This window comes from Salvelinus alpinus, chromosome 6 (genome assembly GCF_045679555.1).
Source record: "Salvelinus alpinus chromosome 6, SLU_Salpinus.1, whole genome shotgun sequence".
Classification (NCBI taxonomy): domain Eukaryota; kingdom Metazoa; phylum Chordata; class Actinopteri; order Salmoniformes; family Salmonidae; genus Salvelinus; species Salvelinus alpinus.
The window spans coordinates 12163238-12188762 of NC_092091.1; the positions used below are offsets into that span (position 1 = coordinate 12163238).

General features: G+C 38.5%; 25 non-coding genes across 25 annotated transcripts; all 25 read right to left on the reverse strand.

The window, feature by feature from the left end:
* Nucleotides 1–439: 439 nt before the first annotated feature.
* LOC139579847 (small nucleolar RNA U3) lies at nucleotides 440–654 on the reverse strand. Its single transcript, XR_011675862.1, has one exon. It is a non-coding gene; the product is annotated as a small nucleolar RNA U3 (small nucleolar RNA).
* A 797-nt stretch (nucleotides 655–1451) lies between these two features.
* LOC139579946 (small nucleolar RNA U3) lies at nucleotides 1452–1666 on the reverse strand. The gene has a single exon (XR_011675953.1). It is a non-coding gene; the product is annotated as a small nucleolar RNA U3 (small nucleolar RNA).
* A 799-nt stretch (nucleotides 1667–2465) lies between these two features.
* LOC139579932 (small nucleolar RNA U3) lies at nucleotides 2466–2681 on the reverse strand. Its single transcript, XR_011675939.1, has one exon. It is a non-coding gene; the product is annotated as a small nucleolar RNA U3 (small nucleolar RNA).
* A 799-nt stretch (nucleotides 2682–3480) lies between these two features.
* Nucleotides 3481–3696, reverse strand: LOC139579955 (small nucleolar RNA U3). Its single transcript, XR_011675962.1, has one exon. It is a non-coding gene; the product is annotated as a small nucleolar RNA U3 (small nucleolar RNA).
* A 799-nt stretch (nucleotides 3697–4495) lies between these two features.
* On the reverse strand, nucleotides 4496–4711 carry LOC139579933 (small nucleolar RNA U3). The gene has a single exon (XR_011675940.1). It is a non-coding gene; the product is annotated as a small nucleolar RNA U3 (small nucleolar RNA).
* Nucleotides 4712–5510: 799 nt separating this feature from the next.
* On the reverse strand, nucleotides 5511–5726 carry LOC139579934 (small nucleolar RNA U3). The gene has a single exon (XR_011675942.1). It is a non-coding gene; the product is annotated as a small nucleolar RNA U3 (small nucleolar RNA).
* A 799-nt stretch (nucleotides 5727–6525) lies between these two features.
* Nucleotides 6526–6741, reverse strand: LOC139579935 (small nucleolar RNA U3). The gene has a single exon (XR_011675943.1). It is a non-coding gene; the product is annotated as a small nucleolar RNA U3 (small nucleolar RNA).
* Nucleotides 6742–7540: 799 nt separating this feature from the next.
* LOC139579936 (small nucleolar RNA U3) lies at nucleotides 7541–7756 on the reverse strand. Its single transcript, XR_011675944.1, has one exon. It is a non-coding gene; the product is annotated as a small nucleolar RNA U3 (small nucleolar RNA).
* Nucleotides 7757–8555: 799 nt separating this feature from the next.
* Nucleotides 8556–8771, reverse strand: LOC139579937 (small nucleolar RNA U3). The gene has a single exon (XR_011675945.1). It is a non-coding gene; the product is annotated as a small nucleolar RNA U3 (small nucleolar RNA).
* Nucleotides 8772–9570: 799 nt separating this feature from the next.
* On the reverse strand, nucleotides 9571–9786 carry LOC139579939 (small nucleolar RNA U3). Its single transcript, XR_011675947.1, has one exon. It is a non-coding gene; the product is annotated as a small nucleolar RNA U3 (small nucleolar RNA).
* A 799-nt stretch (nucleotides 9787–10585) lies between these two features.
* LOC139579940 (small nucleolar RNA U3) lies at nucleotides 10586–10801 on the reverse strand. Its single transcript, XR_011675948.1, has one exon. It is a non-coding gene; the product is annotated as a small nucleolar RNA U3 (small nucleolar RNA).
* Nucleotides 10802–11600: 799 nt separating this feature from the next.
* LOC139579961 (small nucleolar RNA U3) lies at nucleotides 11601–11816 on the reverse strand. The gene has a single exon (XR_011675967.1). It is a non-coding gene; the product is annotated as a small nucleolar RNA U3 (small nucleolar RNA).
* Nucleotides 11817–12615: 799 nt separating this feature from the next.
* LOC139579941 (small nucleolar RNA U3) lies at nucleotides 12616–12831 on the reverse strand. Its single transcript, XR_011675949.1, has one exon. It is a non-coding gene; the product is annotated as a small nucleolar RNA U3 (small nucleolar RNA).
* An 800-nt stretch (nucleotides 12832–13631) lies between these two features.
* Nucleotides 13632–13848, reverse strand: LOC139579963 (small nucleolar RNA U3). Its single transcript, XR_011675969.1, has one exon. It is a non-coding gene; the product is annotated as a small nucleolar RNA U3 (small nucleolar RNA).
* Nucleotides 13849–14647: 799 nt separating this feature from the next.
* Nucleotides 14648–14863, reverse strand: LOC139579860 (small nucleolar RNA U3). The gene has a single exon (XR_011675875.1). It is a non-coding gene; the product is annotated as a small nucleolar RNA U3 (small nucleolar RNA).
* An 804-nt stretch (nucleotides 14864–15667) lies between these two features.
* Nucleotides 15668–15883, reverse strand: LOC139579863 (small nucleolar RNA U3). The gene has a single exon (XR_011675878.1). It is a non-coding gene; the product is annotated as a small nucleolar RNA U3 (small nucleolar RNA).
* Nucleotides 15884–16682: 799 nt separating this feature from the next.
* Nucleotides 16683–16897, reverse strand: LOC139579808 (small nucleolar RNA U3). Its single transcript, XR_011675823.1, has one exon. It is a non-coding gene; the product is annotated as a small nucleolar RNA U3 (small nucleolar RNA).
* A 790-nt stretch (nucleotides 16898–17687) lies between these two features.
* On the reverse strand, nucleotides 17688–17903 carry LOC139579812 (small nucleolar RNA U3). The gene has a single exon (XR_011675826.1). It is a non-coding gene; the product is annotated as a small nucleolar RNA U3 (small nucleolar RNA).
* Nucleotides 17904–18685: 782 nt separating this feature from the next.
* Nucleotides 18686–18901, reverse strand: LOC139579805 (small nucleolar RNA U3). Its single transcript, XR_011675820.1, has one exon. It is a non-coding gene; the product is annotated as a small nucleolar RNA U3 (small nucleolar RNA).
* A 782-nt stretch (nucleotides 18902–19683) lies between these two features.
* On the reverse strand, nucleotides 19684–19899 carry LOC139579818 (small nucleolar RNA U3). Its single transcript, XR_011675832.1, has one exon. It is a non-coding gene; the product is annotated as a small nucleolar RNA U3 (small nucleolar RNA).
* Nucleotides 19900–20704: 805 nt separating this feature from the next.
* Nucleotides 20705–20920, reverse strand: LOC139579869 (small nucleolar RNA U3). Its single transcript, XR_011675884.1, has one exon. It is a non-coding gene; the product is annotated as a small nucleolar RNA U3 (small nucleolar RNA).
* A 464-nt stretch (nucleotides 20921–21384) lies between these two features.
* Nucleotides 21385–21600, reverse strand: LOC139579822 (small nucleolar RNA U3). The gene has a single exon (XR_011675836.1). It is a non-coding gene; the product is annotated as a small nucleolar RNA U3 (small nucleolar RNA).
* A 1012-nt stretch (nucleotides 21601–22612) lies between these two features.
* On the reverse strand, nucleotides 22613–22827 carry LOC139579811 (small nucleolar RNA U3). Its single transcript, XR_011675825.1, has one exon. It is a non-coding gene; the product is annotated as a small nucleolar RNA U3 (small nucleolar RNA).
* Nucleotides 22828–23608: 781 nt separating this feature from the next.
* LOC139579813 (small nucleolar RNA U3) lies at nucleotides 23609–23824 on the reverse strand. The gene has a single exon (XR_011675827.1). It is a non-coding gene; the product is annotated as a small nucleolar RNA U3 (small nucleolar RNA).
* A 783-nt stretch (nucleotides 23825–24607) lies between these two features.
* LOC139579964 (small nucleolar RNA U3) lies at nucleotides 24608–24823 on the reverse strand. Its single transcript, XR_011675970.1, has one exon. It is a non-coding gene; the product is annotated as a small nucleolar RNA U3 (small nucleolar RNA).
* Between the last annotated feature and the right edge of the window lie 702 nt (nucleotides 24824–25525).

Consider the following 25525-nt stretch of genomic DNA (forward strand, 5'->3'; position numbering starts at 1 on the left):
TAGAGCTGTGTTCGTGAGACGAAGACGGATCCCGAAGGGGCCCAGGCCGGGTCTTTGTTTTACAGAAACATCTGTAGAAACAGAATGGTTTGAATTACAAATTACTAAAACCTATCTATGAAAAGCTGAGACTCTATCGAACATGCACATGTAACATGTTTTGCTCTATGACACTCACAAGCTACACAAGAGTTGTTAGAAGGTACAGGGTACTTCTACGTAGAAGATCAAAGGAAGGTCAAAGGTTGTCCTGAAAGGAAAATGGTAAAACACCTCATTGTGAAGCTAAATTTCAGGGCTGGACATGGAGATAAATGAAAGTCAGAAAACTAAAAAGAAGATTTATGCTGGGGTCTCAGGACTGATTCTATAGGATTTATTTTATTTACAATAAAAACTGGGGAGACATTTCAGTAGGTTTTGTTGTACATGGTTAACATCCACTCAGAACATATTCCCTTCATCCATGTTCATTGAAGAACAAGGAACAGTCATCAAAGGTGGAAGAAAATGAGCAAAGTCATTTCTAGCCTCCAGATTCATGCTCTGAACGGAAATATCTTGAATCATCATCATGGATAGCGAGACCTTCCACTTTAGACACACATTTCTCAAGTACAGAACTATAGAAATGATCCCTGAAAGTATAGTCTTGATGTAGAAGTTGTTGTGATCAAGGTGGAGCATCTTGACAAGAGCATTTGCACCACCGGTTTGTGTTGCATTCTCAGCATCAACAGTTGTTGCAATCAAATTATGTTAATTATGGAGAATTGTGAGCTTCCACAAATGAGAAATATGGTCAACGATGCTGGTTGCCAACAGGTAAAATATGACCTAATGTTGGTGGACAGCTATCCATATTTCAAAGCTGGTTATTTTGTGGAATTCTACCCCCTTTTAAACATTGTGTGTTTTAGCTATAGACGTATGGGTTGTACCATCAGATTTGTCTTTGTCTTCCTCATCCAGTGGTACCAAGAGTTGGTCTGTGTGATTAACGGGGGCTGAGATAGAGCTGTGTTCGTGAGACGAAGACGGATCCCGAAGGGGCCCAGGCCGGGTCTTTGTTTTACAGAAACATGTGTAGAAACAGAATGGTTTGAATTACAAATTACTAAAACCTATCTATGAAAAGCTGAGACTCTATCGAACATGCACATGTAACATGTTTTGCTCTATGACACTCACAAGCTACACAAGAGTTGTTAGAAGGTACAGGGTTCTTCTACGTAGAAGATCAAAGGAAGGTCAAAGGTTGTCCTGAAAGGAAAATGGTAAAACACCTCATTGTGAAGCTAAATTTCAGGGCTGGACATGAGATAAATCAAAGTCAGAAAACTAAAAAGAAGATTTATGCTGGGATCTCAGGACTGATTCTATAGGATTTATTTTATTAACGATAAGAACTTGGGAGACATATCAGAAGGTTTTGTTGTACATGGTTAACATCCACTCAGAACATATTCCCTTCATCCATGTTCATTGAAGAACAAGGAACAGTCATCAAAGGTGGAAGAAAATGAGCAAAGTCATTTCTAGCCACCAGATTCATGCTCTGAACGGGAATATCTTGAATCATCATCATGGATAGCGAGACCTTCCACTTTAGACACACATTTCTCAAGTAAAGAACTATAGAAATGATCCCTGAAAGTATAGTCTTGATGTAGAAGTTGTTGTGATCAAGGTGGAGCATCTTGAAAAGAGCATTTGCTCCACCGGTTTGTGTTGCATTCTCAGCATCAACAGTTGTTGCAATCAAATGATGTTAATTATGGAGAATTGCGAGCTTCCACAAATGAGAAATATGGTCAACGATGCTGGTTGCCAACAGGTAAAATATGACCTAATGTTGGTGGACAGCCATCCATATTTCAAAGCTGGTTATTTTCTGGAATTCTACCCCCTTTTAAACATTGTGTGTTTTAGCTATAGACGTAGGGATTGTACCATCAGATTTGTCTTTGTCTTCCGCATCCAGTGGTACCAAGAGTTGGTCTGTGTGATTAACGGGGGCTGAGATAGAGCTGTGTTCGTAAGACAAAGACGGATCCCGAAGGGGCCAAGGCCCGGGTCTTTTTTTTACAGAAACATCTGTAGAAACAGAATGGTTTGAATTACAAACTACTAAAACCTATCTATGAAAAGCTGAGACTCTATCGAACATGCACATGTAACATGTTTTGCTCTATGACGCTCACAAGCTACACAAGAGTTGTTAGAAGGTACAGGGTTCTTCTACGTAGAAGATCAAAGGAAGGTCAAAGGTTGTCCTGAAAGTAAAATGGTAAAACACCTCATTGTGAAGCTATATTTCTGGGCTGGACATGGAGATAAATGAAAGACAGAAAACTAAAAAGAAGATTTATGCTGGGGTCTCAGGACTGATTCTATAGGATTTATTTTATTACCGATAAGAATTTTGGAGACTTTTCAGTAGTTTTTGTTGTACATGGTTAACATCCACTCAGAACATATTCCCTTCATCCATGTTCATTGAAGAACAAGGAACAGTCATCAAAGGTGGAAGAAAAATGAGCAAAGTCATTTCTAGCCACCAGATTCATGCTCTGAACGGGAATATCTTGAATCATCATCATGGATAGCGAGACATTCCACTTTAGACACACATTTCTCAAGTAAAGAACTATAGAAATGATCCCTGAAAGTATAGTCTTGGTGTAGAAGTTGTTGTTATCAAGGTGGAGCATCTTGAAAAGAGCATTTGCACCACCGGTTTGTGTTGCATTCTCAGCATCAACAGTTGTTGCAATCAAATTATATTAATTATGGAGAATTGCGAGCTTCCACAAATGAGAAATATTGTCAACGATGCTGGTTGCCAACAGGTAAAATATGACCTAATGTTGGTGGACAGCCATCCATATTTCAAAGCTGGTTATTTTGTGGAATTCTACCCCCTTTTAAACATTGTGTGTTTTAGCTATAGACGTAGGGATTGTACCATCAGATTTGTCTTTGTCTTCCGCATCCAGTGGTACCAAGAGTTGGTCTGTGTGATTCACGGGGGCTGAGATAGAGCTGTGTTCGTGAGACAAAGATGGATCCCGAAGGGGCCAAGGCCCGGGTCTTTTTTTTACAAAAACATCTGTAGAAACAGAATAGTTTGAATTACAAACTACTAAAACCTATCTATGAAAAGCTGAGACTCTATCGAACATGCACATGTAACATGTCTTGCTCTATGACGCTCACAAGCTACACAAGAGTTGTTAGAAGGTACAGGCTTCTTCTACGTAGAATATCAAAGGAAGGTCAAAGGTTGTCCTGAAAGGAAAATGGTAAAACACCTCATTGTGAAACTAAATATAAGGGTTGGACATGGAGATAAATGAAAGTCAGAAAACTAAAAAGAAGATTTATGCTGGGGTCTCAGGACTGATTCTATAGGATTTATTTTATTACCGATAAGAATTTTGGAGACTTTTCAGTAGTTTTTGTTGTACATGGTTAACATCCACTCAGGACATATTCCCTTCATCCATGTTCATTGAAGAACAAGGAACAGTCATCAAAGGTGGAAGAAAAATGAGCAAAGTCATTTCTAGCCACCAGATTCATGCTCTGAACGGGAATATCTTGAATCATCATCATGGATAGCGAGACATTCCACTTTAGACACACATTTCTCAAGTAAAGAACTATAGAAATGATCCCTGAAAGTATAGTCTTGGTGTAGAAGTTGTTGTGATCAAGGTGGAGCATCTTGAAAAGAGCATTTGCACCACCGGTTTGTGTTGCATTCTCAGCATCAACAGTTGTTGCAATAAAATTATGTTAATTATGGAGAATTGCGAGCTTCCACAAATGAGAAATATTGTCAACGATGCTGGTTGCCAACAGGTAAAATATGACTTAATGTTGGTGGACAGCCATCCATATTTCAAAGCTGGTTATTTTGTGGAATTCTACCCCCTTTTAAACATTGTGTGTTTTAGCTATAGACGTAGGGATTGTACCATCAGATTTGTCTTTGTCTTCCGCATCCAGTGGTACCAAGAGTTGGTCTGTGTGATTCACGGGGGCTGAGATAGAGCTGTGTTCGTGAGACAAAGATGGATCCCGAAGGGGCCAAGGCCCGGGTCTTTTTTTTACAAAAACATCTGTAGAAACAGAATAGTTTGAATTACAAACTACTAATACCTATCTATGAAAAGCTGAGACTCTATCGAACATGCACATGTAACATGTCTTGCTCTATGACGCTCACAAGCTACACAAGAGTTGTTAGAAGGTACAGGCTTCTTCTACGTAGAATATCAAAGGAAGGTCAAAGGTTGTCCTGAAAGGAAAATGGTAAAACACCTCATTGTGAAACTAAATATAAGGGTTGGACATGGAGATAAATGAAAGTCGGAAAACTAAAAAGAAGATTTATGCTGGGGTCTCAGGACTGATTCTATAGGATTTATTTTATTACCGATAAGAATTTTGGAGACTTTTCAGTAGTTTTTGTTGTACATGGTTAACATCCACTCAGAACATATTCCCTTCATCCATGTTCATTGAAGAACAAGGAACAGTCATCAAAGGTGGAAGAAAAATGAGCAAAGTCATTTCTAGCCACCAGATTCATGCTCTGAACGGGAATATCTTGAATCATCATCATGGATAGCGAGACATTCCACTTTAGACACACATTTCTCAAGTAAAGAACTATAGAAATGATCCCTGAAAGTATAGTCTTGTTGTAGAAGTTGTTGTGATCAAGGTGGAGCATCTTGAAAAGAGCATTTGCACCACCGGTTTGTGTTGCATTCTCAGCATCAACAGTTGTTGCAATAAAATTATGTTAATTATGGAGAATTGCGAGCTTCCACAAATGAGAAATATGGTCAACGATGCTGGTTGCCAACAGGTAAAATATGACCTAATGTTGGTGGACAGCCATCCATATTTCAAAGCTGGTTATTTTGTGGAATTCTACCCCCTTTTAAACATTGTGTGTTTTAGCTATAGACGTAGGGATTTTACCATCAGATTTGTCTTTGTCTTCCGCATCCAGTGGTACCAAGAGTTGGCCTGTGTGATTAACGGGGGCTGAGATAGAGCTGTGTTCGTGAGACAAAGATGGATCCCGAAGGGGCCAAGGCCCGGGTCTTTTTTTTACAAAAACATCTGTAGAAACAGAATGGTTTGAATTACAAACTAATAAAACCTATCTATGAAAAGCTGAGACTCTATCGAACATGCACATGTAACATGTTTTGCTCTATGACGCTCACAAGCTACACAAGAGTTGTTAGAAGGTACAGGCTTCTTCTACGTAGAATATCAAAGGAAGGTCAAAGGTTGTCCTGAAAGGAAAATAGTAAAACACCTCATTGTGAAACTAAATATAAGGGTTGGACATGGAGATAAATGAAAGTCGGAAAACTAAAAAGAAGATTTATGCTGGGGTCTCAGGACTGATTCTATAGGATTTATTTTATTACCGATAAGAATTTTGGAGACTTTTCAGTAGTTTTTGTTGTACATGGTTAACATCCACTCAGAACATATTCCCTTCATCCATGTTCATTGAAGAACAAGGAACAGTCATCAAAGGTGGAAGAAAAATGAGCAAAGTCATTTCTAGCCACCAGATTCATGCTCTGAACGGGAATATCTTGAATCATCATCATGGATAGCGAGACATTCCACTTTAGACACACATTTCTCAAGTAAAGAACTATAGAAATGATCCCTGAAAGTATAGTCTTGGTGTAGAAGTTGTTGTGATCAAGGTGGAGCATCTTGAAAAGAGCATTTGCACCACCGGTTTGTGTTGCATTCTCAGCATCAACAGTTGTTGCAATAAAATTATGTTAATTATGGAGAATTGCGAGCTTCCACAAATGAGAAATATGGTCAACGATGCTGGTTGCCAACAGGTAAAATATGACCTAATGTTGGTGGACAGCCATCCATATTTCAAAGCTGGTTATTTTGTGGAATTCTACCCCCTTTTAAACATTGTGTGTTTTAGCTATAGACGTAGGGATTGTACCATCAGATTTGTCTTTGTCTTCCGCATCCAGTGGTACCAAGAGTTGGTCTGTGTGATTAACGGGGGCTGAGATAGAGCTGTGTTCGTGAGACAAAGATGGATCCCGAAGGGGCCAAGGCCCGGGTCTATTTTTTACAAAAACATCTGTAGAAACAGAATGGTTTGAATTACAAACTACTAAAACCTATCTATGAAAAGCTGAGACTCTATCGAACATGCACATGTAACATGTTTTGCTCTATGACGCTCACAAGCTACACAAGAGTTGTTAGAAGGTACAGGCTTCTTCTACGTAGAATATCAAAGGAAGGTCAAAGGTTGTCCTGAAAGGAAAATAGTAAAACACCTCATTGTGAAACTAAATATAAGGGTTGGACATGGAGATAAATGAAAGTCGGAAAACTAAAAAGAAGATTTATGCTGGGGTCTCAGGACTGATTCTATAGGATTTATTTTATTACCGATAAGAATTTTGGAGACTTTTCAGTAGTTTTTGTTGTACATGGTTAACATCCACTCAGAACATATTCCCTTCATCCATGTTCATTGAAGAACAAGGAACAGTCATCAAAGGTGGAAGAAAAATGAGCAAAGTCATTTCTAGCCACCAGATTCATGCTCTGAACGGGAATATCTTGAATCATCATCATGGATAGCGAGACATTCCACTTTAGACACACATTTCTCAAGTAAAGAACTATAGAAATGATCCCTGAAAGTATAGTCTTGGTGTAGAAGTTGTTGTGATCAAGGTGGAGCATCTTGAAAAGAGCATTTGCACCACCGGTTTGTGTTGCATTCTCAGCATCAACAGTTGTTGCAATAAAATTATGTTAATTATGGAGAATTGCGAGCTTCCACAAATGAGAAATATGGTCAACGATGCTGGTTGCCAACAGGTAAAATATGACCTAATGTTGGTGGACAGCCATCCATATTTCAAAGCTGGTTATTTTGTGGAATTCTACCCCCTTTTAAACATTGTGTGTTTTAGCTATAGACGTAGGGATTGTACCATCAGATTTGTCTTTGTCTTCCGCATCCAGTGGTACCAAGAGTTGGTCTGTGTGATTAACGGGGGCTGAGATAGAGCTGTGTTCGTGAGACAAAGATGGATCCCGAAGGGGCCAAGGCCCGGGTCTTTTTTTTACAAAAACATCTGTAGAAACAGAATGGTTTGAATTACAAACTACTAAAACCTATCTATGAAAAGCTGAGACTCTATCGAACATGCACATGTAACATGTTTTGCTCTATGACGCTCACAAGCTACACAAGAGTTGTTAGAAGGTACAGGCTTCTTCTACGTAGAATATCAAAGGAAGGTCAAAGGTTGTCCTGAAAGGAAAATAGTAAAACACCTCATTGTGAAACTAAATATAAGGGTTGGACATGGAGATAAATGAAAGTCGGAAAACTAAAAAGAAGATTTATGCTGGGGTCTCAGGACTGATTCTATAGGATTTATTTTATTACCGATAAGAATTTTGGAGACTTTTCAGTAGTTTTTGTTGTACATGGTTAACATCCACTCAGAACATATTCCCTTCATCCATGTTCATTGAAGAACAAGGAACAGTCATCAAAGGTGGAAGAAAAATGAGCAAAGTCATTTCTAGCCACCAGATTCATGCTCTGAACGGGAATATCTTGAATCATCATCATGGATAGCGAGACATTCCACTTTAGACACACATTTCTCAAGTAAAGAACTATAGAAATGATCCCTGAAAGTATAGTCTTGGTGTAGAAGTTGTTGTGATCAAGGTAGAGCATCTTGAAAAGAGCATTTGCACCACCGGTTTGTGTTGCATTCTCAGCATCAACAGTTGTTGCAATAAAATTATGTTAATTATGGAGAATTGCGAGCTTCCACAAATGAGAAATATGGTCAACGATGCTGGTTGCCAACAGGTAAAATATGACCTAATGTTGGTGGACAGCCATCCATATTTCAAAGCTGGTTATTTTGTGGAATTCTACCCCCTTTTAAACATTGTGTGTTTTAGCTATAGACGTAGGGATTGTACCATCAGATTTGTCTTTGTCTTCCGCATCCAGTGGTACCAAGAGTTGGTCTGTGTGATTAACGGGGGCTGAGATAGAGCTGTGTTCGTGAGACAAAGATGGATCCCGAAGGGGCCAAGGCCCGGGTCTTTTTTTTACAAAAACATCTGTAGAAACAGAATGGTTTGAATTACAAACTACTAAAACCTATCTATGAAAAGCTGAGACTCTATCGAACATGCACATGTAACATGTTTTGCTCTATGACGCTCACAAGCTACACAAGAGTTGTTAGAAGGTACAGGCTTCTTCTACGTAGAATATCAAAGGAAGGTCAAAGGTTGTCCTGAAAGGAAAATAGTAAAACACCTCATTGTGAAACTAAATATAAGGGTTGGACATGGAGATAAATGAAAGTCGGAAAACTAAAAAGAAGATTTATGCTGGGGTCTCAGGACTGATTCTATAGGATTTATTTTATTACCGATAAGAATTTTGGAGACTTTTCAGTAGTTTTTGTTGTACATGGTTAACATCCACTCAGAACATATTCCCTTCATCCATGTTCATTGAAGAACAAGGAACAGTCATCAAAGGTGGAAGAAAAATGAGCAAAGTCATTTCTAGCCACCAGATTCATGCTCTGAACGGGAATATCTTGAATCATCATCATGGATAGCGAGACATTCCACTTTAGACACACATTTCTCAAGTAAAGAACTATAGAAATGATCCCTGAAAGTATAGTCTTGGTGTAGAAGTTGTTGTGATCAAGGTGGAGCATCTTGAAAAGAGCATTTGCACCACCGGTTTGTGTTGCATTCTCAGCATCAACAGTTGTTGCAATAAAATTATGTTAATTATGGAGAATTGCGAGCTTCCACAAATGAGAAATATGGTCAACGATGCTGGTTGCCAACAGGTAAAATATGACCTAATGTTGGTGGACAGCCATCCATATTTCAAAGCTGGTTATTTTGTGGAATTCTACCCCCTTTTAAACATTGTGTGTTTTAGCTATAGACGTAGGGATTGTACCATCAGATTTGTCTTTGTCTTCCGCATCCAGTGGTACCAAGAGTTGGTCTGTGTGATTAACGGGGGCTGAGATAGAGCTGTGTTCGTGAGACAAAGATGGATCCCGAAGGGGCCAAGGCCCGGGTCTTTTTTTTACAAAAACATCTGTAGAAACAGAATGGTTTGAATTACAAACTACTAAAACCTATCTATGAAAAGCTGAGACTCTATCGAACATGCACATGTAACATGTTTTGCTCTATGACGCTCACAAGCTACACAAGAGTTGTTAGAAGGTACAGGCTTCTTCTACGTAGAATATCAAAGGAAGGTCAAAGGTTGTCCTGAAAGGAAAATAGTAAAACACCTCATTGTGAAACTAAATATAAGGGTTGGACATGGAGATAAATGAAAGTCGGAAAACTAAAAAGAAGATTTATGCTGGGGTCTCAGGACTGATTCTATAGGATTTATTTTATTACCGATAAGAATTTTGGAGACTTTTCAGTAGTTTTTGTTGTACATGGTTAACATCCACTCAGAACATATTCCCTTCATCCATGTTCATTGAAGAACAAGGAACAGTCATCAAAGGTGGAAGAAAAATGAGCAAAGTCATTTCTAGCCACCAGATTCATGCTCTGAACGGGAATATCTTGAATCATCATCATGGATAGCGAGACATTCCACTTTAGACACACATTTCTCAAGTAAAGAACTATAGAAATGATCCCTGAAAGTATAGTCTTGGTGTAGAAGTTGTTGTGATCAAGGTGGAGCATCTTGAAAAGAGCATTTGCACCACCGGTTTGTGTTGCATTCTCAGCATCAACAGTTGTTGCAATAAAATTATGTTAATTATGGAGAATTGCGAGCTTCCACAAATGAGAAATATGGTCAACGATGCTGGTTGCCAACAGGTAAAATATGACCTAATGTTGGTGGACAGCCATCCATATTTCAAAGCTGGTTATTTTGTGGAATTCTACCCCCTTTTAAACATTGTGTGTTTTAGCTATAGACGTAGGGATTGTACCATCAGATTTGTCTTTGTCTTCCGCATCCAGTGGTACCAAGAGTTGGTCTGTGTGATTAACGGGGGCTGAGATAGAGCTGTGTTCGTGAGACAAAGATGGATCCCGAAGGGGCCAAGGCCCGGGTCTTTTTTTTACAAAAACATCTGTAGAAACAGAATGGTTTGAATTACAAACTACTAAAACCTATCTATGAAAAGCTGAGACTCTATCGAACATGCACATGTAACATGTTTTGCTCTATGACGCTCACAAGCTACACAAGAGTTGTTAGAAGGTACAGGCTTCTTCTACGTAGAATATCAAAGGAAGGTCAAAGGTTGTCCTGAAAGGAAAATAGTAAAACACCTCATTGTGAAACTAAATATAAGGGTTGGACATGGAGATAAATGAAAGTCGGAAAACTAAAAAGAAGATTTATGCTGGGGTCTCAGGACTGATTCTATAGGATTTATTTTATTACCGATAAGAATTTTGGAGACTTTTCAGTAGTTTTTGTTGTACATGGTTAACATCCACTCAGAACATATTCCCTTCATCCATGTTCATTGAAGAACAAGGAACAGTCATCAAAGGTGGAAGAAAAATGAGCAAAGTCATTTCTAGCCACCAGATTCATGCTCTGAACGGGAATATCTTGAATCATCATCATGGATAGCGAGACATTCCACTTTAGACACACATTTCTCAAGTAAAGAACTATAGAAATGATCCCTGAAAGTATAGTCTTGGTGTAGAAGTTGTTGTGATCAAGGTAGAGCATCTTGAAAAGAGCATTTGCACCACCGGTTTGTGTTGCATTCTCAGCATCAACAGTTGTTGCAATCAAATTATGTTAATTATGGAGAATTGCGAGCTTCCACAAATGAGAAATATGGTCAACGATGCTGGTTGCCAACAGGTAAAATATGACCTAATGTTGGTGGACAGCCATCCATATTTCAAAGCTGGTTATTTTGTGGAATTCTACCCCCTTTTAAACATTGTGTGTTTTAGCTATAGACGTAGGGATTGTACCATCAGATTTGTCTTTGTCTTCCGCATCCAGTGGTACCAAGAGTTGGTCTGTGTGATTAACGGGGCCTGAGATAGAGCTGTGTTCGTGAGACAAAGATGGATCCCGAAGGGGCCAAGGCCCGGGTCTTTTTTTTACAAAAACATCTGTAGAAACAGAATGGTTTGAATTACAAACTACTAAAACCTATCTATGAAAAGCTGAGACTCTATCGAACATGCACATGTAACATGTTTTGCTCTATGACGCTCACAAGCTACACAAGAGTTGTTAGAAGGTACAGGCTTCTTCTACGTAGAATATCAAAGGAAGGTCAAAGGTTGTCCTGAAAGGAAAATAGTAAAACACCTCATTGTGAAACTAAATATAAGGGTTGGACATGGAGATAAATGAAAGTCGGAAAACTAAAAAGAAGATTTATGCTGGGGTCTCAGGACTGATTCTATAGGATTTATTTTATTACCGATAAGAATTTTGGAGACTTTTCAGTAGTTTTTGTTGTACATGGTTAACATCCACTCAGAACATATTCCCTTCATCCATGTTCATTGAAGAACAAGGAACAGTCATCAAAGGTGGAAGAAAAATGAGCAAAGTCATTTCTAGCCACCAGATTCATGCTCTGAACAAGAATATCTTGAATCATCATCATGGATAGCGAGACATTCCACTTTAGACACACATTTCTCAAGTAAAGAACTATAGAAATGATCCCTGAAAGTATAGTCTTGGTGTAGAAGTTGTTGTGATCAAGGTGGAGCATCTTGAAAAGAGCATTTGCACCACCGGTTTGTGTTGCATTCTCAGCATCAACAGTTGTTGCAATAAAATTATGTTAATTATGGAGAATTGCGAGCTTCCACAAATGAGAAATATGGTCAACGATGCTGGTTGCCAACAGGTAAAATATGACCTAATGTTGGTGGACAGCCATCCATATTTCAAAGCTGGTTATTTTGTGGAATTCTACCCCCTTTTAAACATTGTGTGTTTTAGCTATAGACGTAGGGATTGTACCATCAGATTTGTCTTTGTCTTCCGCATCCAGTGGTACCAAGAGTTGGTCTGTGTGATTAACGGGGGCTGAGATAGAGCTGTGTTCGTGAGACAAAGATGGATCCCGAAGGGGCCAAGGCCCGGGTCTTTTTTTTACAAAAACATCTGTAGAAACAGAATGGTTTGAATTACAAACTACTAAAACCTATCTATGAAAAGCTGAGACTCTATCGAACATGCACATGTAACATGTTTTGCTCTATGACGCTCACAAGCTACACAAGAGTTGTTAGAAGGTACAGGCTTCTTCTACGTAGAATATCAAAGGAAGGTCAAAGGTTGTCCTGAAAGGAAAATAGTAAAACACCTCATTGTGAAACTAAATATAAGGGTTGGACATGGAGATAAATGAAAGTCGGAAAACTAAAAAGAAGATTTATGCTGGGGTCTCAGGACTGATTCTATAGGATTTATTTTATTACCGATAAGAATTTTGGAGACTTTTCAGTAGTTTTTGTTGTACATGGTTAACATCCACTCAGAACATATTCCCTTCATCCATGTTCATTGAAGAACAAGGAACAGTCATCAAAGGTGGAAGAAAAATGAGCAAAGTCATTTCTAGCCACCAGATTCATGCTCTGAACGGGAATATCTTGAATCATCATCATGGATAGCGAGACATTCCACTTTAGACACACATTTCTCAAGTAAAGAACTATAGAAATGATCCCTGAAAGTATAGTCTTGGTGTAGAAGTTGTTGTGATCAAGGTGGAGCATCTTGAAAAGAGCATTTGCACCACCGGTTTGTGTTGCATTCTCAGCATCAACAGTTGTTGCAATAAAATTATGTTAATTATGGAGAATTGCGAGCTTCCACAAATGAGAAATATGGTCAACGATGCTGGTTGCCAACAGGTAAAATATGACCTAATGTTGGTGGACAGCCATCCATATTTCAAAGCTGGTTATTTTGTGGAATTCTACCCCCTTTTAAACATTGTGTGTTTTAGCTATAGACGTAGGGATTGTACCATCAGATTTGTCTTTGTCTTCCGCATCCAGTGGTACCAAGAGTTGGTCTGTGTGATTAACGGGGGCTGAGATAGAGCTGTGTTCGTGAGACAAAGATGGATCCCGAAGGGGCCAAGGCCCGGGTCTTTTTTTTTACAAAAACATCTGTAGAAACAGAATGGTTTGAATTACAAACTACTAAAACCTATCTATGAAAAGCTGAGACTCTATCGAACATGCACATGTAACATGTTTTGCTCTATGACGCTCACAAGCTACACAAGAGTTGTTAGAAGGTACAGGCTTCTTCTACGTAGAATATCAAAGGAAGGTCAAAGGTTGTCCTGAAAGGAAAATAGTAAAACACCTCATTGTGAAACTAAATATAAGGGTTGGACATGGAGATAAATGAAAGTCGGAAAACTAAAAAGAAGATTTATGCTGGGGTCTCAGGACTGATTCTATAGGATTTATTTTATTACCGATAAGAATTTTGGAGACTTTTCAGTAGTTTTTGTTGTACATGGTTAACATCCACTCAGAACATATTCCCTTCATCCATGTTCATTGAAGAACAAGGAACAGTCATCAAAGGTGGAAGAAAAATGAGCAAAGTCATTTCTAGCCACCAGATTCATGCTCTGAACGGGAATATCTTGAATCATCATCATGGATAGCGAGACATTCCACTTTAGACACACATTTCTCAAGTAAAAGAACTATAGAAATGATCCCTGAAAGTATAGTCTTGGTGTAGAAGTTGTTGTGATCAAGGTAGAGCATCTTGAAAAGAGCATTTGCACCACCGGTTTGTGTTGCATTCTCAGCATCAACAGTTGTTGCAATAAAATTATGTTAATTATGGAGAATTGCGAGCTTCCACAAATGAGAAATATGGTCAACGATGCTGGTTGCCAACAGGTAAAATATGACCTAATGTTGGTGGACAGCCATCCATATTTCAAAGCTGGTTATTTTGTGGAATTCTACCCCCTTTTAAACATTGTGTGTTTTAGCTATAGACATAGGGATTGTACCATCAGATTTGTCTTTGTCTTCCGCATCCAGTGGTACCAAGAGTTGGTCTGTGTGATTAACGGGGGCTGAGATAGAGCTGTGTTCGTGAGACAAAGATGGATCCCGAAGGGGCCAAGGCCCGTGTCTTTTTTTTACAAAAACATCTGTAGAAACAGAGTGGTTTGAATTACAAACTACTAAAACCTATCTATGAAAAGCTGAGACTCTATCGAACATGCACATGTAACATGTTTTGCTCTATGACGCTCACAAGCTACACAAGAGTTGTTAGAAGGTACAGGCTTCTTCTACGTAGAATATCAAAGGAAGGTCAAAGGTTGTCCTGAAAGGAAAATGGTAAAACACCTCATTGTGAAACTAAATATAAGGGTTGGACATGGAGATAAATGAAAGTCGGAAAACTAAAAATTAGATTTATGCTGGGGTCTCAGGACTGATTCTATAGGATTTATTTTATTACCGATAAGAATTTTGGAGACTTTTCAGTAGTTTTTGTTGTACATGGTTAACATCCACTCAGAACATATTCCCTTCATCCATGTTCATTGAAGAACAAGGAACAGTCATCAAAGGTGGAAGAAAAATGAGGAAAGTCATTTCTAGCCACCAGATTCATGCTCTGAACGGGAATATCTTGAATCATCATCATGGATAGCGAGACCTTCCACTGTAGACACACATTTCTCAAGTACAGAACTATAGAAATGATCCCTGAAAGAATAGTCTTGTTGTAGAAGTTGTTGTGATCAAGGTGGAGCATCTTGAAAAGAGCATTTGCACCACCGGTTTGTGTTGCATTCTCAGCATCAACAGTTGTTGCAATCAAATTATAGTAATTATGGAGAATTGCGAGGTTCCTCAAATGAGAAATATAGTCAACGATGCTGGTTGCCAACAGGTAAAATATGACCTAATGTTGGTGGACAGCCATCCATATTTCAAAGCCGGTTATTTTTGTGGAATTCTACCCCTTTTAAACATTGTGTGTTTTAGCTATAGACGTATGGGTTGTACCATCAGATTTGTTTTTGTCTTCCACATCCAGTGGTACCAAGAGTTTGTCTGTGTGATTAACGGGAGCTGAGTTAGAGCTGTGTTCGTGAGACGAAGACGGATCCCGAAGGGACCCAGGCCGTTTTTAAAAATAATTTTTACAAAAACATCTGTAGAAACAGAATGGTTTGAATTACAAACTACTAAACCCTATCTATGAAAAGCTGAGACTCTATCGAACATGCACATGTAACATGTTTTGCTCTATGACGCTCACAAGCTACACAAGAGTTGTTAGAAGGTACAGGCTTCTTCTACGTAGAATATCAAAGGAATGTCAAAGGTTGTCCTGAAAGGAAAATGGTAAAACACCTCATTGTGAAACTAAATATAAGGGTTGGACATGGAGATAAATGAAAGTCGGAAAACTAAAAAGAAGATTTATACTGGGGTCTCAGGACTGATTCTATTGGATTTATTTTATTACCAATAAGAATTTTGGAGACTTTTCAGTAGTTTTTGTTGTACATGGTTAACATCCACTCAGAACATATTCCATTCATCCATGTTCATTGAAGAACAAGGAACAGTCATCAAAGGTGGAAGAAACATGAGCAAAGTCATTTCTAGCCACCAGATTCATGCTCTGAACGGGAATATCTTGAATCATCATCATGGATAGTGAAACCTTCCACTTTATACACACATTTCTCAAGTAAAGAACTATAGACATGATCCCTGAAAGTATAGTCTTGGTGTAGAACTTGTTGTGATCAAGGTGGAGCATCTTGAAAAGAGCATTTGCACCACCGGTTTGTGTTGCATTCTCAGCATCAACAGTTGTTGCAATAAAATTATGTTAATTATGGAGAATTGCGAGGTTCCTCAAATGAGAAATATGGTCAACGATGTTGGTTGCCAACAGGTAAAATATGACCTAATGTTGGTGGACAGCCATCCATATTTCAAAGCTGGTTATTTTGTGGAATTCTACCCCCTTTTAAACATTGTGTGTTTTAGCTATAGACGTAGGGATTGTACCATCAGATTTGTCTTTGTCTTCCGCATCCAGTGGTACCAAGAGTTGGTCTGTGTGATTAACGGGGGCTGAGATAGAGCTGTGTTCGTGAGACAAAGATGGATCCCGAAGGGGCCAAGGCCCGGGTCTTTTTTTTACAAAAACATCTGTAGAAACAGAATGGTTTGAATTACAAACTACTAAAACCTATCTATGAAAAGCTGAGACTCTATCGAACATGCACATGTAACATGTTTTGCTCTATGACGCTCACAAGCTACACAAGAGTTGTTAGAAGGTACAGGCTTCTTCTACGTAGAATATCAAAGGAAGGTCAAAGGTTGTCCTGAAAGGAAAATGGTAAAACACCTCATTGTGAAACTAAATATAAGGGTTGGACATGGAGATAAATGAAAGTCGGAAAACTAAAAAATAGATTTATGCTGGGGTCTCAGGACTGATTCTTAAGGATTTATTTTATTACCGATAAGAATTTTGGAGACTTTTCAGTAGTTTTTGTTGTACATGGTTAACATCCACTCAGAACATATTCCCTTCATCCATGTTCATTGAAGACAAGGAACAGTCATCAAAGGTGGAAGAAAAATGAGGAAAGTCATTTCTAGCCACCAGATTCATGCTCTGAACGGGAATATCTTGAATCATCATCATGGATAGTGAAACCTTCCACTTTATACACACATTTCTCAAGTAAAGAACTATAGAAATGATCCCTGAAAGTATAGTCTTGGTGTAGAACTTGTTGTGATCAAGGTGGAGCATCTTGAAAAGAGCATTTGCACCACCGGTTTGTGTTGCATTCTCAGCATCAACAGTTGTTGCAATCAAATTATGTTAATTATGGAGAATTGCGAGGTTCCTCAAATGAGAAATATGGTCAACGATGTTGGTTGCCAACAGGTAAAATATGACCTAATGTTGGTGGACAGCCATCCATATTTCAAAGCCGGTTATTTTTGTGGAATTCTACCCCTTTTAAACATTGTGTGTTTTAGCTATAGACGTATGGGTTGTACCATCAGATTTGTCTTTGTCTTCCACATCCAGTGGTACCAAGAGTTTGTCTGTGTGATTAACGGGAGCTGAGTTAGAGCTGTGTTCGTGAGACGAAGACGGATCCCGAAGAGACCCAGGCCGGGTTTTTTTTTTTTTTTTTTTTTTTTACAAAAACATCTGTAGAAACAGAATGGTTTGAATTACAAACTACTAAAACCTATCGAACATGCACATGTAACATGTTTTGCTCTATGACGCTCACAAGCTACACAAGAGTTGTTAGAAGGTACAGGGTTCTTCTACGTAGAATATCAAAGGAAGGTCAAAGGTTGTCCTGAAAGGAAAATGGTAAAACACCTCATTGTGAAACTAAATATAAGGGTTGGACATGGAGATAAATGAAAGTCGGAAAACTAAAAAGAAGATTTATACTGGGGTCTCAGGACTGATTCTATTGGATTTATTTTATTACCAATAAGAATTTTGGAGACTTTCCAGTAGTTTTTGTTGTACATGGTTAACATCCACTCAGAACATATTCCCTTCTTCCATGTTCATTGAAGAACAAGGAACAGTCATCAAAGGAGGAAGAAACATGAGCAAAGTCATTTCTAGCCACCAGATTCATGCTCTGAACGGGAATATCTTGAATCATCATCATGGATAGTGAAACCTTCCACTTTAGACACACATTTCTCAAGTAAAGAACTATAGAAATGATCCCTGAAAGTATAGTCTTGGTGTAGAAGTTGTTGTGATCAAGGTGGAGCATCTTGAAAAGAGCATTTGCACCACCGGTTTGTGTTGCATTCTCAGCATCAACAGTTGTTGCAATCAAATTATGTTAATTATGGAGAATTGCAAGGTTCCTCAAATGAGAAATATGGTCAACGATGCTGGTTGCCAACAGGTAAAATATGACCTAATGTTGGTGGACAGCCATCCATATTTCAAAGCCGGTTATTTTTGTGGAATTCTACCCCTTTTAAACATTGTGTGTTTTAGCTATAGACGTTTGGGTTGTACCATCAGATTTGTCTTTGTCTTCCACATCCAGTGGTACCAAGAGTTTGTCTGTGTGATTAACGGGAGCTGAGTTAGAGCTGTGTTCGTGAGACGAAGATGGATCCCGAAGGGACCCAGGCCGGGTTTTTTTTTTTTTTTTACAAAAACATCTGTAGAAACAGAATGGTTTGAATTACAAACTACTAAAACCTATCGAACATGCACATGTAACATGTTTTGCTCTATGACGCTCACAAGCTACACAAGAGTTGTTAGAAGGTACAGGGTTCTTCTACGTAGAATATCAAAGGAAGGTCAAAGGTTGTCCTGAAAGGAAAATGGTAAAACACCTCATTGTGAAACTAAATATAAGGGTTGGACATGGAGATAAATGAAAGTCGGAAAACTAAAAAGAAGATTTATACTGGGGTCTCAGGACTGATTCTATTGGATTTATTTTATTACCAATAAGAATTTTGGAGACTTTTCAGTAGTTTTTGTTGTACATGGTTAACATCCACTCAGAACACATTCCCTTCTTCCATGTTCATGGAAGAACAAGGAACAGTCATCAAAGGTGGAAGAAACATGAGCAAAGTCATTTCTAGCCACCAGATTCATGCTCTGAACGGGAATATCTTGAATCATCATCATGGATAGTGAAACCTTCCACTTTAGACACACATTTCTCAAGTAAAGAACTATAGAAATGATCCCTGAAAGTATAGTCTTGGTGTAGAAGTTGTTGTGATCAAGGTGGAGCATCTTGAAAAGAGCATTTGCACCACCGGTTTGTGTTGCATTCTCAGCATCAACAGTTGTTGCAATCAAATTATGTTAATTATGGAGAATTGCGAGGTTCCTCAAATGAGAAATATGGTCAACGATGCTGGTTGCCAACAGGTAAAATATGACCTAATGTTGGTGGACAGCCATCCATATTTCAAAGCCGGTTATTTTTGTGGAATTCTACCCCTTTTAAACATTGTGTGTTTTAGCTATAGACGTGTGGGTTGTACCATCAGATTTGTCTTTGTCTTCCACATCCAGTGGTACCAAGAGTTTGTCTGTGTGATTAACGGGAGCTGAGTTAGAGCTGTGTTTGTGAGACGAAGATGGATCCCGAAGGGACCCAGGCCGGGTTTATTTTTTATTTTTACAAAAACATCTGTAGAAACAGAATGGTTTGAATTACAAACTACTAAAACCTATCGAACATGCACATGTAACATGTTTTGCTCTATGACGCTCACAAGCTACACAAGAGTTGTTAGAAGGTACAGGCTTCTTCTACGTAGAATATCAAAGGAAGGTCAAAGGTTGTCCTGAAAGGAAAATGGTAAAACACCTCATTGTGAAACTAAATATAAGGGTTGGACATGGAGATAAATGAAAGTCAGAAAACTAAAAAGAAGATTTATGCTGGGGTCTCAGGACTGATTCTATAGGATTTCTTTTATTACCGATAAGAATTTTGGAGACTTTTCAGTAGTTTTTGTTGTACATGGTTAACATCCACTCAAAACATATTCCCTTCATCCATGTTCATTGAAGAACAAGGAACAGTCATCAAAGGTGGAAGAAAAATGAGCAAAGTCATTTCTAGCCACCAGATTCCTGCTCTGAACAGGAATATCTTGAATCATCATCATGGATAGCGAGACCTTCCACTTAAGACACACATTTCTCAAGTAAAAAACTATAGAAATGATCCCTGAAAGTATAGTCTTGGTGTAGAAGTTGTTGTGATCAAGGTGGAGCATCTTGAAAAGAGCATTTGCACCACCGGTTTGTGTTGCATTCTCAGCATCAACAGTTGTTGCAATCAAATTATGTTAATTATGGAGAATTGCTAGGTTCCTCAAATGAGAAATATGGTCAACGATGCTGGTTGCCAACAGGTAAAATATGACCTAATGTTGGTGGACAGCCATCCATATTTCAAAGCCGGTTATTTTTGTGGAATTCTACCCCTTTTAAACATTGTGTGTTTTAGCTATAGACGTATGGGTTGTACCATCAGATTTGTCTTTGTCTTCCACATCCAGTGGTACCAAGAGATTGTCTGTGTGATTAACGGGAGCTGAGTTAGAGCTGTGTTCGTGAGACGAAGACGGATCCCGAAGGGACCCAGGCCGTTTTTTAAATTTATTTTTTACAAAAACATCTGCAGAAACAGAATGGTTTGAATTACAAACTACTAAAACCTATCTATGAAAAGCTGAGACTCTATCGAACATGCACATGTAACATGTTTTGCTCTATGACGCTCACAAGCTACACAAGAGTTGTTAGAAGGTACAGGCTTCTTCTACGTAGAATATCAAAGGAAGGTCAAAGGTTGTCCTGAAAGGAAAACGGTAAAACACCTCATTGTGAAACTAAATATAAGGGTTGGACATGGAGATAAATGAAAGTCGGAAAACTAAAAAGAAGATTTATGCTGGGGTCTCAGGACTGATTCTATAGGATTTATTTTATTAACAATAAGAATTTGGGAGACATTTCAGTAGGTTTTGTTGTACATGGTTAACATCCACTCAGAACATATTCCCTTCATCCATGTTCATTGAAGAACAAGGAACAGTCATCAAAGGTGGAAGAAAAATTAGCAAAGTCATTTCTAGCCACCAGATTCATGCTCTGAACGGGAATATCTTGAATCATCATCATGGATAGCGAGACCTTCCACTTTAGACACACATTTCTCAAGTAAAGAACGATAGAAATGATCCCTGAAAGTATAGTCTTGGTGTAGAAGTTGTTGTGATCAAGGTGGAGCATCTTGAAAAGAGCATTTGCACCACCGGTTTGTGTTGCATTCTCAGCATCAACAGTTGTTGCAATCAAATTATGATAATTATGGAGAATTGCAAACTACTAAAACCTATCTATGAAAAGCTGAGACTCTATCGAACATGCACATGTAACAATTTTTGCTCTATGACGCTCACAAGCTACACAAGAGTTGTTAGAAGGTACAGGCTTCTTCTACGTAGAATATCAAAGGAAGGTCAAAGGTTGTCCTGAAAGGAAAATGGAAAAACACCTCAATGTGAAGCTAAATATAAGTGCTGGACATGGAGATAAATGAAAGTCGGAAAACTAAAATGAAGATTTATGCTGGGGTCTCAGGACTGATTCTATAGGATTTATTTTATTAACAATAAGAATTTGGGAGACATTTCAGTAGCTTTTGTTGTACATAGTTAACATCCACTCAGAACATATTCCCTTCATCCATGTTCATTGAAGAACAAGGAACAGTCATCAAAGGTGGAAGAAAAATGAGCAAAGTCATTTCTAGCCACCAGATTCATGCTCTGAACGGGAATATCTTGAATCATCATCATGGATAGCGAGACCTTCCACTTTAGACACACATTTCTCAAGTAAAGAATTATAGAAATGATCCCTGAAAGTATAGTCTTGGTGTAGAAGTTGTTGTGATCAAGGTGGAGCATCTTGAAAAGAGCATTTGCACCACCGGTTTGTGTTGCATTCTCAGCATCAACAGTTGTTGCAATCAAATTATGATAATTATGGAGAATTGCAAACTACTAAAACCTATCTATGAAAAGCTGAGACTCTATCGAACATGCACATGTAACATGTTTTGCTCTATGACGCTCACAAGCTACACAAGAGTTGTTAGAAGGTACAGGGTTCTTCTACGTAGAAGATCAAAGGAAGGTCAAAGGTTGTCCTGAAAGGAAAATGGTAAAACACCTCATTGTGAAGCTAAAATTCAGGGCTGGACATGGAGATAAATGAAAGTCAGAAAACTAAAAAGAAGATTTATGCTGGGGTCTCAGGACTGATTCTATATTCTGATTCTATTCTATTCTATTTTATTTTTGTGGAATTCTACCCCCTTTTAAACATTGTGTGTTTTAGCTATAGACGTATGGGTTGTACCATCAGATTTGTCTTTGTCTTCCACATCCATTGGTACCAAGAGTTTGTCTGTGTGATTAACGGGAGCTGAGTTAGAGCTGTGTTCGTGAGACGAAGACGGATCCCGAAGGGACCAAGGCCGGGTTTTTTTTAATATTTTTTTTTTTTACAAAAACATCTGTAGAAACAGAATGGTTTGAATTACAAACTACTAAAACCTATCTATGAAAAGCTGAGACTCTATCGAACATGCACATGTAACATGTTTTGCTCTATGACGCTCACAAGCTACACAAGAGTTGTTAGAAGGTACAGGGTTCTTCTACGTAGAAGATCAAAGGAAGGTCAAAGGTTGTCCTGAAAGGAAAATGGTAAAACACCTCAATGTGAAGCTAAATATAAGTGCTGGACATGGAGATAAATGAAAGTCGGAAAACTAAAAAGAAGATTTATGCTGGGGTCTCAGGACTGATTCTATAGGATTTATTTTATTAACAATAAGAATTTGGGAGACATTTCAGTAGGTTTTGTTGCACATAGTTAACATCCACTCAGAACATATTCCCTTCATCCATGTTCATTGAAGACAAGGAACAGTCATCAAAGGTGGAAGAAAAATGAGGAAAGTCATTTCTAGCCACCAGATTCATGCTCTGAACGGGAATATCTTGAATCATCATCATGGATAGTGAAACCTTCCACTTTATACACACATTTCTCAAGTAAAGAACTATAGAAATGATCCCTGAAAGTATAGTCTTGGTGTAGAACTTGTTGTGATCAAGGTGGAGCATCTTGAAAAGAGCATTTGCACCACCGGTTTGTGTTGCATTCTCAGCATCAACAGTTGTTGCAATCAAATTATGTTAATTATGGAGAATTGCGAGGTTCCTCAAATGAGAAATATGGTCAACGATGTTGGTTGCCAACAGGTAAAATATGACCTAATGTTGGTGGACAGCCATCCATATTTCAAAGCCGGTTATTTTTGTGGAATTCTACCCCTTTTAAACATTGTGTGTTTTAGCTATAGACGTATGGGTTGTACCATCAGATTTGTCTTTGTCTTCCACATCCAGTGGTACCAAGAGTTTGTCTGTGTGATTAACGGGAGCTGAGTTAGAGCTGTGTTCGTGAGACGAAGATGGATCCCGAAGGGACCCAGGCCGGGTTTTTTTTTTTTTTTACAAAAACATCTGTAGAAACAGAATGGTTTGAATTACAAACTACTAAAACCTATCGAACATGCACATGTAACATGTTTTGCTCTATGACGCTCACAAGCTACACAAGAGTTGTTAGAAGGTACAGGGTTCTTCTACGTAGAATATCAAAGGAAGGTCAAAGGTTGTCCTGAAAGGAAAATGGTAAAACACCTCATTGTGAAACTAAATATAAGGGTTGGACATGGAGATAAATGAAAGTCGGAAAACTAAAAAGAAGATTTATACTGGGGTCTCAGGACTGATTCTATTGGATTTATTTTATTACCAATAAGAATTTTGGAGACTTTTCAGTAGTTTTTGTTGTACATGGTTAACATCCACTCAGAACATATTCCCTTCTTCCATGTTCATTGAAGAACAAGGAACAGTCATCAAAGGAGGAAGAAACATGAGCAAAGTCATTTCTAGCCACCAGATTCATGCTCTGAACGGGAATATCTTGAATCATCATCATGGATAGTGAAACCTTCCACTTTAGACACACATTTCTCAAGTAAAGAACTATAGAAATGATCCCTGAAAGTATAGTCTTGGTGTAGAAGTTGTTGTGATCAAGGTGGAGCATCTTGAAAAGAGCATTTGCACCACCGGTTTGTGTTGCATTCTCAGCATCAACAGTTGTTGCAATCAAATTATGTTAATTATGGAGAATTGCAAGGTTCCTCAAATGAGAAATATGGTCAACGATGCTGGTTGCCAACAGGTAAAATATGACCTAATGTTGGTGGACAGCCATCCATATTTCAAAGCCGGTTATTTTTGTGGAATTCTACCCCTTTTAAACATTGTGTGTTTTAGCTATAGACGTTTGGGTTGTACCATCAGATTTGTCTTTGTCTTCCACATCCAGTGGTACCAAGAGTTTGTCTGTGTGATTAACGGGAGCTGAGTTAGAGCTGTGTTCGTGAGACGAAGATGGATCCCGAAGGGACCCAGGCCGGGTTTTTTTTTTTTTTTTTACAAAAACATCTGTAGAAACAGAATGGTTTGAATTACAAACTACTAAAACCTATCGAACATGCACATGTAACATGTTTTGCTCTATGACGCTCACAAGCTACACAAGAGTTGTTAGAAGGTACAGGGTTCTTCTACGTACAATATCAAAGGAAGGTCAAAGGTTGTCCTGAAAGGAAAATGGTAAAACACCTCATTGTGAAACTAAATATAAGGGTTGGACATGGAGATAAATGAAAGTCGGAAAACTAAAAAGAAGATTTATACTGGGGTCTCAGGACTGATTCTATTGGATTTATTTTATTACCAATAAGAATTTTGGAGACTTTTCAGTAGTTTTTGTTGTACATGGTTAACATCCACTCAGAACATATTCCCTTCTTCCATGTTCATGGAAGAACAAGGAACAGTCATCAAAGGTGGAAGAAACATGAGCAAAGTCATTTCTAGCCACCAGATTCATGCTCTGAACGGGAATATCTTGAATCATCATCATGGATAGTGAAACCTTCCACTTTAGACACACATTTCTCAAGTAAAGAACTATAGAAATGATCCCTGAAAGTATAGTCTTGGTGTAGAAGTTGTTGTGATCAAGGTGGAGCATCTTGAAAAGAGCATTTGCACCACCGGTTTGTGTTGCATTCTCAGCATCAACAGTTGTTGCAATCAAATTATGTTAATTATGGAGAATTGCGAGGTTCCTCAAATGAGAAATATGGTCAACGATGCTGGTTGCCAACAGGTAAAATATGACCTAATGTTGGTGGACAGCCATCCATATTTCAAAGCCGGTTATTTTTGTGGAATTCTACCCCTTTTAAACATTGTGTGTTTTAGCTATAGACGTGTGGGTTGTACCATCAGATTTGTCTTTGTCTTCCACATCCAGTGGTACCAAGAGTTTGTCTGTGTGATTAACGGGAGCTGAGTTAGAGCTGTGTTCGTGAGACGAAGATGGATCCCGAAGGGACCCAGGCCGGGTTTATTTTTTATTTTTACAAAAACATCTGTAGAAACAGAATGGTTTGAATTACAAACTACTAAAACCTATCGAACATGCACATGTAACATGTTTTGCTCTATGACGCTCACAAGCTACACAAGAGTTGTTAGAAGGTACAGGCTTCTTCTACGTAGAATATCAAAGGAAGGTCAAAGGTTGTCCTGAAAGGAAAATGGTAAAACACCTCATTGTGAAACTAAATATAAGGGTTGGACATGGAGATAAATGAAAGTCAGAAAACTAAAAAGAAGATTTATGCTGGGGTCTCAG